A 9,283-nucleotide genomic window follows, 5' to 3' on the forward strand; every position below is an offset into this window, starting at 1 on the left:
TGAATCATGAGGGACTTCAAAAAGTTTCAGGGAACTGGAATAAAGTACAAGTTTTAACTGATGCAAAAAATTCTGAATTTCACACTTTGTATTTTGAAATGGTGCATTTCCAAGAACATTTCCAAGATGTCTCGTACATTCCAAAGAAGCTTTAGTATTCTCTATTGTAACCATTAGTGATTGTATTCCATATACATCTTTTTTTTCTTTTTGGAGAGGTTTTCGCTATAGGGCGCGTGCGCTCGCCAGACAGACAGAGAGAGACATAGAGACAGCAGGAAATCATCCCCCAGGGGGGATGGTCACGCTGCAATACCTTCTCCTCCATTCTCCTCTCGGGATCTTGGGCACGCACGCACGCACACGCGCCCGGCGTGAGTTTTAAGCCACCGGGTCCGGGATGTGAACCGCGGTTGACTACGTGGGAGTCCAGCGACATAGCCATTACGCTAACTGCTGGTTCCTCCATACACATCTTTTTTAAAAACAGCATGGGGAAGGGTCAGCAGGTAGGGTAATGGTTATGGTGCTGGATTCCCGCATGGCTGAAGGCAGTTCTAGTCTTAGACCCGGTGACTTGAATCTCATGCTGGATGCATGTGTATGTGTGTGCATGTCCAAAATCCCAAGGGAAGAATGGAGGAGGGGGGATTGTGGTGTGGCCATCCCTGAGGGATGATTTCTCAATTTCTCTTTCTCTTTAAAAACAACAACAACAAAATGGCATGAGAAAACACAAATTGCCTGTAACTGAGTGGTAGTTTTGCCTTCATCTGGCACAAGCTCCCTGGCATATGGGAGCCACGGATTGATGTGTCAAATATAGCCTGCTTTGCTCTTGTGACCGGTCTCTTTGAGCATCAGAAATTGCAGACCCTAATTGCAACACACTTAAAATGTGTTTTATATGGCCTTCACCCAAATTAAGAACAGCCATACTGAAAACAAAATAAATCTTAAATTTAAATAGGCACTTTTAATATAGTTAATGAGTCATGGGAATAAGCTATGCAAGTTTAAATATTAGAAAAGCAATAATACAAGTACTTAATTTAAGAATGCTAGTGAAGGTCTCTCTAGGCTTTTTAGCTTTCATCCTATTTGATATTAAGTTGTTATTATTAGTAAATTTGATGAATATCCCCCAGGGGGGATGGTCACGCTGCAATACCTTCTCCTCCATTCTCCTCTCGGGATCTTGGGCACGCACGCACGCACACGCGCCCGGCGTGAGTTTTAAGCCACCGGGTCCGGGATGTGAACCGCGGTTGACTACGTGGGAGTCCAGCGACATAGCCATTACGCTAACTGCTGGTTCCTCCATACACATCTTTTTTAAAAACAGCATGGGGAAGGGTCAGCAGGTAGGGTAATGGTTATGGTGCTGGATTCCCGCATGGCTGAAGGCAGTTCTAGTCTTAGACCCGGTGACTTGAATCTCATGCTGGATGCATGTGTATGTGTGTGCATGTCCAAAATCCCAAGGGAAGAATGGAGGAGGGGGGATTGTGGTGTGGCCATCCCTGAGGGATGATTTCTCAATTTCTCTTTCTCTTTAAAAACAACAACAACAAAATGGCATGAGAAAACACAAATTGCCTGTAACTGAGTGGTAGTTTTGCCTTCATCTGGCACAAGCTCCCTGGCATATGGGAGCCACGGATTGATGTGTCAAATATAGCCTGCTTTGCTCTTGTGACCGGTCTCTTTGAGCATCAGAAATTGCAGACCCTAATTGCAACACACTTAAAATGTGTTTTATATGGCCTTCACCCAAATTAAGAACAGCCATACTGAAAACAAAATAAATCTTAAATTTAAATAGGCACTTTTAATATAGTTAATGAGTCATGGGAATAAGCTATGCAAGTTTAAATATTAGAAAAGCAATAATACAAGTACTTAATTTAAGAATGCTAGTGAAGGTCTCTCTAGGCTTTTTAGCTTTCATCCTATTTGATATTAAGTTGTTATTATTAGTAAATTTGATGAATCATAACTTTCTGGTTTTCTGCAGAGAAGTCTGATCAAACCATTACTAATGTGTATGTCATGTTTATGTAATGAGTAAGTATAACAGAATATGTTGTTTCTAACATGACCATGTTTGTAACATAAAATAAAGACTCTAGGGACCAGCAGATGGTGTAATGGTTATGTTGCTAGACTCTCATGTAGTCAACCGTGGTTTGAGTCCTGGACTCAGCAGCTTAAAACTCATGATGGGCATGTGTGTGTGCATGTCCAAAATCCCAAGAAGAGAATGGAGGAGAAGAAATTGCAGCATGGCCATCCACACTGTAGGGTGATTTCTCAATTTCTGTCTCTCTGTCTCTCTCAGTTTCTCTGCTTAGCACATGTGCCCTATAGCAAAATCTCTCTCTCTCTTAAAAACAAAACAAAAAGAATCCATATTTATCTGAATATAAAGAATAAATAGGACAAACTATATATAGTATACTATAGCAATCAGAATAATCATGACTAAAGTGACTAGCTTCTTACTATTAATGGAATAAATGTAATTTGCTTGGTCCCAGCCATAGTGGTGCAGATGGTAGGATGTTGCAGCATGATGCCAAAACACACATGGAAGGTGCAGGTTTGGATCAGGTGCTGGAGTGCCTATGAGCATCTGTGACCCTGGCTGGCTGGGAGGCAGGGGAAGGATCATGGCATGGGGAGACCTTGTCAAGGGTACCTCCCCTCTCTCCATCTCTTATGAAATAAATATTTTAAAAATTGTTTTCAAAGTAACTAGCCTGTTTTACCATAAAAAATAAATATGTATACATATATATATAAAGTTTCAAAATTCAAGGATCATGTATACAAAATCTTAATGTATTTAGGTCATATATGTGTGTGTGTATGTGTATCTAATATATAATGTATATGTGTATGTATTAGTTAAACTGTTTAAAAATATTTGCCTTACAAAGGTACAGACTATGTTATACTTAACATGTGAAGCATCAAACTATACAAAATTATAAAAACAAGATCCCTGGACTCTAGAATTGCAGACTTTAGTTGTAAATACTTAAAAGGCTGATTTTAGTAAAAATTGCTTTTACCCTAAATATCCTGCCTGTACAATGGGACCGTGGATCTTCTCCTCCCTACCAATACTTTCTCTGGTTTGTAAAGAAACATAATATGCTTTTATTCTCCTTCATGAGTGTGTGTGTGTGTGTGTGTGTGTGTGTGTGTGTGTGTGTGTGTAGCTTTTCTTCAGGATTCTATATTTTTCAAGCCCTTTTCATTTGGTTGTCTTGGGTTTCCAGCATCAATTTTCTTCTCATTTTTACTTTCAGTGAGCACTCTTGTCTTCCTTGCAGCACCAGTGCCCATAACTATGAAACCCATGCCTCTATTTCCAGCTCAAATCATTCCCAAGACAGTGTGCCTCCTGGATAATCTGCTTCACAACACTTCCTATTTAATGGGTCTAAAATCGAATCTTTAATTTTACTCACTTTTTGCTTCATAAAACATCCCTTTCCCTCTTTATTTTCTATTTCAACTAATGTCGTCACTACACCCTTAATCGAATAATCTGGAAATGTGCAGCTTTGGACTCACCTGCCCTCACCTGCCCTCACCACCTCCATCTGTTTGGCACCATTTCTCAACAATTTTGTTTCTTAGATGCTTTTCATCAGTGTCCATTACTTTCTATCTCCTGTACAAGACAGCCTTAATTGAAGCCTCTACAATTACTTACTTTGTTGATAGAAATCCGCCTATCCCTAGTCTTCCACCTTCTAGACTGCCCCTCTAGGACATGACAATGTTAGACCCATCTCTCTGACGTGCAAATAAGATCATGTCACTTCTTTGTTTTTCATATTGTATGGCTCATCACATCTTTAAGGGTAATATCCAAATTCATTAGTGTGTAATAGAAATCTCTTCATATCTACTTTGCAATTCCACCTTAATTTCCTGCTATCCAGCTCCTCAAACTCTGCTGCCATAAATAAAATGGCACAGTCTCACATATGCTGGCCTCTAAGGCTTTGCACACATTGCTCAGTCTCTGTAGTTTCCAATGCCTTTGGTTTTAATTTTCCAGAGGATAGATGTACTCACCAGAGAGAAACAGAGACAGAAAGGAAGAGAGGGAGAAAGGTGAGAGGGAGAAAGAGAGAGGAGAGAGAGAGAGAAAGCATACCACATGGGGTATGGTCACATTGCAATCCTTTCTCCCTCATCCCTCCTTCCCCTCAGGATTTTTGGCAAGCATACACATGTAATGGTGTGCTTCTCAAGCAGGAGAGTTCAGGGCTTAACTCATGGTCCGACATGTGGGATCCAGTCGTCTTAACCAGCACTCCATGGGCTGGACTCTCCTGCCCCCCTTTTTTAAGAGAGATTTTTGCTATAGGGTGCGTGTGCTCACTGGAGAGACAAGAGAGACAGAAAGCAAGAAGTGACCTCCAGGGGGGTATGGCCACACTGCAATCCCTTCTTCTCCATTGTCCTCTTGGGATTTTGAGTATGCACTCACATGTGCTGGCATGAGTTTCAAGCTGCCGAGTCTAGGACGTGATCTGCAGTTGGCCATGTGGAAGTCCAGCAACATAACCATCATGCCATCTGCTAGTCCTGGACCCTCCCCTTCTTAAAAATCAACTAATTACCTTTCTCTCTTCCCTCCCTTCCTCAATCACAAACACATACATGATTCTGTATGTGGATAAATACAGTTGTTTCTTCTGTCTCTTCAAAATCAACTTAAAGTCTTGGAGAAGAGTCACCAATGACAAAACCACTAATGTCTGGAAAGTTTTGTAAGCTTTCACATAATCAGGAGGCAAGTCTCTTTTAATACCATTTTCATACTGAATATTAATAAACTGCCTTTTTATAAATTCCACCTAAAAACTACAAAGTTCTTAAACTAGTTCTTAACATACAGAAGTCCAAATTGGTAACTCTAGTAATTAGGTGAAAAGAACTTATAAAAAACATCCAAATCCTATTTTAAAAAGATGTCAGAGGTTGAGTCTATGATGTTTGTTACTTTTTATTGAAGAAGAAAACTATCTCAGGACAAATTTCCTTCTAAGTTCAAATCTTAATAAAATATAGCTCTTTAGCATATATTCAGCACAAATCTGGAATTACTATAACTAATTCTTTTTCAGTTGACATTAATTTACTCCATAAACTTTTGTCACTTTATTCCTTAAACTTTCTAGTAGCTCCAGCTTACTAAAAACAAAATCCAAAGTCTCTGTAGTGCCAACATGATTCTGCTCTATGTCCTCATTGATTATAAGTCCCTCCAAATGGTATCCTGACTACTATTACTGAATGAACAAACTGTTGAATATATTAAATTTCCTGCATTCTCAGAAAGGCAACGTATAGAGATGCATTGAAGTATTCCTCACATAAAACAGTAACTGCTCATGTTCTCAACGATCTCATTGCTGCTGGTTTTAGGCATCTGTTTAGCATGTTGTTGTCTTAGGTATTTCCTTTGTAACATAAAAACCTTCTCAAAATAAGAATTCCAAAATGTATGTTTTGTAAAGTTTCTATACACTATGTAATTACTGTGGAGGAAGCATATGTTGCGAATTAAAATATTTTAAGTTTAGACCCCAAATTTACTGCATAATTATGTGTTTGGTTTCCTAGAAACTTATATAATGAATACTGAAGAACATGTCAGGTATTTATTTGAAAATAGCTTTGTACATTTTGAGAAATGTTTTCTTCTAGCTAATTACTTAGTAAAAGGATATATTCTGAAACTCCAAGAAGAATACTACAAATGATTAGGATAAATTCAGTTAAATGGAGGGAAAAAAATGAACCTTGTGCTTACTGTGGTATACCAGATGTATTGAAATTATAGTTCATTCATGGAGCATAATGACTTCATTCTGTGAGCAGCATTAACTAGGACCTTGCTATACATATGGTATAAAGGTACACATTGTTACCTGGTTAATCACCATCTCTTGTCTTAAAAAGAAAATAGATTTTCCATCTCCAGTGAATGTTTAAATGAAAAAATGTGCAATACTCAGTCTATTTCTTCACATTTCTTTTAGAGTAATTATATCCTTTATGATTTCTTTTTCCCTTTCTGTCAGCACCTACCTTCTATTATGGAAAGGACCTGTCCTCAGAGTGGGCGTGTGGAAATGAAGAATTAAAATAGCTCTAACTTCACTGTTTCTTAATTAACTGAACACCTTCATCAGCAGATCTATCAAGCTTTCTATTCTGAAGTTTTAAAGATGAAGTAATGTGAGAATGAAGCTTGTGTGCAGTATATGTGGTATGGAACATTGGATTTATTTTTATCCTATATTCAATAACAGGGTGTGGAAATCAATGAGGAGTGAAGGCATGGGTAATTAAAAATTGCTTTGTTTTCATTTCATTTAAGACTCCTTTATTCTATTTGGAAAGAAAATCCCCTCAAACTAACAAACAAAAACCCATACCACTGGGTTGCTATGTGGTGAATGCTGTAGCATGGCAGGTGGGGGCATGGGTTAGATTCTGGACTCACCCTGGAAAGAGTCAGGCTTGGGGGCATGCACCTGTGGTACCAGCTACTCTAGAAATTGAGGAGGGAAACCTGAGACACAGTGAAATCCTGTCTAGAGCAATGCACAGATTTGCACACGTACACACGCACATATACACATACACACCACAAAGGGAAAGAATAAAATAATACACGTACATAAAAAACAAGTCATGTGAATTGGAAAGGTGCTCAAGTTATTACAAATAGTATCAACTCAAAAATGAGCTTATTCTAAATGAGAATCAGGCAAGAAAAGATTTATTTTAAAACAAAAATTCAACAGGGCATTTGCTTATTAAAGCACCCCAGTGGTTTACGTTGATAACATCTGTGCCTCTAGCTTCCCTTCTGACACATCTAGCACAGCTTGCGATCTAGCTTAAAGGCGTTCTTTGAGTTCTTTATGTGTTATGCTGCTCCCCACCTCCAGGCCAGACAGCATCTGACACATTCAAACACAATTCCTTCCCCCTCTTCACCAAATTTTGATCATTACAATTTCAAAGTGAAGTGTGAATTTTTTTTTTTTTTTTATTACATGGAATAGTAGTTAATGAATGGGGAAGACTCCACTCTCAGAAAATATTTAAGAACATGTGGAAGAGGTTTTTTGTTTTTTTTGTTTGTTTGTTTGTTTTTTGTTTTTTATCATTGTAGTAACAGGGGTGGGGGGGAGAACTGTTATTGGTATTTAGTGCTCAGTGACTAGGAATGCTAATGTCTTCACAACGTGAAGTTTATTTTGCACATGAAAATAGCATCTCTCTTGCATGGGCTCCATAGGGCAGTAGTTAAGCCCTGTGCAAAAGATACCGATCCCAAATGATGTATGTGCCCAGGATCCTGACAGGATGCACAATTGAAGGAAAAAGGATTGCGGTGTGACTAGGCTCCATCAAGGGGTTCGTTCTCTCTCTCTCTCTCTCTCTCTCTCTTTCTCTCTCTGGAGCATGCATGTATACTCTGGAGTTAAAAAAAAAAGTGTCTCTCATAATGCAAACACTGCTTACCTGGCGAGAAATATTCATCAAGTCCTTTATTAAGGTCTATTAGCTTCTTGATCTCTACCTTTATTGCAATTTAAAATTAATAATTCTACTGGTTATTTATTATTAGGCCAAACAATATTATTAGATTAGGGGCAGGAATCTTTATTCCTGATGTGTACTTCCAGGTAAAACATAACCAGCATTCTGATGAATCTGAGCCTAAATATTTTTTCTCCATTTATTCTCTTCTTCTCAGATATCTTTGAGGTACTTCTGTATTCTGTCATCAAAATTGAGAGATTTTTTTTTGTACCTCCCCTCATATTTGATTCAGCTCTTATTATTAGAGTTTCTTGTTGTCTTTGTGCAATATCATTGCAAAACCTCTGGTGTGACACAGTAGGAAAATGAGTACGCATATTATGATGGGATGAGTGAGGTTTTAGTCTTGGTAACAGAGTAGCTTCAGTGTTAATTCACTTGTGTGTGACATACTGACATTGATGCTACAAATCCATTCTCTTTCTCTTCTTCTTTAGTAACAAATCCCCTATTTTATTTACGTGTGTAAAGAAAGACTACTTTTTCCAGCTTCCCTATGTTGCATTAAGTGTGTCTTGTCACTAATTATTGATGATGAAATTTAAGCAGAAATAACATTGTTTAATTTTAAGGAAAGTTCTGTAGATTAGGTCTAGACTATGTCTTTCACCTGTCTTTTGTCCTTTCTTGTTCTCCTCCAAATTGCTCCCTAGAAAGCAGATGTGATGGGTGGAGATCTTCCAGCCACCTGGAAGTTTGAGAGCAAGAGCCACATGCTAGGGAAAGGATGCAAAGAACTAGGAGCTTGGATTCCTACCTGAGACAAGGAAGGTTTTAATATAGCATAAGCAAGCATGATGCCAATTTTCTGAAAATGCAATCAGCCTAACCCTGACTGATACATATTAAATCACTTTGGAGCCTTCTAAGGACAAAATCTAAAAAGACTTTAGAAGAGTGGCTTGGGAATATTCTATTAAAGTTGAGATAAGAAGAGTCTCAATACTTTTTTTTTTCCTTTTTTAAAGAAAAAATCTCATGTTATTCTATTGATCAAAGATCTGGTGATCAAGCCAATGAGATTCAGCATCAAAGAAAAAAAGTACGATGAAATGAAACAACAACAAAAGAAAATGCAGGAGAGAATACTCCCCCAAACACTAGTAGTGAGTGCTCATTAGTCCTGCCTATCTCTCTCTGTCCTTCTTATTCTAGTCAGGGGACATGGAGTGTAAACTGAGCTTGGTTGGCCCAACTCCTCCCTTTCCCTTTTTTCTCTTGGATTTACTGTCTGCAGGAGGCTGGAATTCTCTCCTGCTCCTCCTAGAAGAAAGTTTCTCTCTGACTGGGTTGGAGATTTGTTTAATTTGGAAGTTCAGTTAGCCCATCCATTTGATTTTTACAGCCTCTCATTTAGCCTTTGTCAGGCATTAAAGTGATATGGCTCTGCTACTCTTTTTCCCTCTTTCTCAATTAATTCAGAGCTTAGGCAGAGAAAAGGGCTTCTGTTTTCAGGGTCATTCTCAGAAGCAGAGAATACAGACTCGAAAGTTTTGAGAATTGAGCAGGAGTGAAATTTTAGAGAGTTGGTAGAATAAACAGAAAGGAAGCCAACTCTACTCCCCCTTTGTAAGTGTCCACACTCCACATGGTTCCAGGTTGGGTGTATGAGAGACTGGGCAGGACAGATTCA

The sequence above is a fragment of the Tupaia chinensis genome, unplaced genomic scaffold (genome assembly GCF_000334495.1).
Source record: "Tupaia chinensis unplaced genomic scaffold, TupChi_1.0 Scaffold000353_1, whole genome shotgun sequence".
NCBI classification, from domain to species: domain Eukaryota; kingdom Metazoa; phylum Chordata; class Mammalia; order Scandentia; family Tupaiidae; genus Tupaia; species Tupaia belangeri.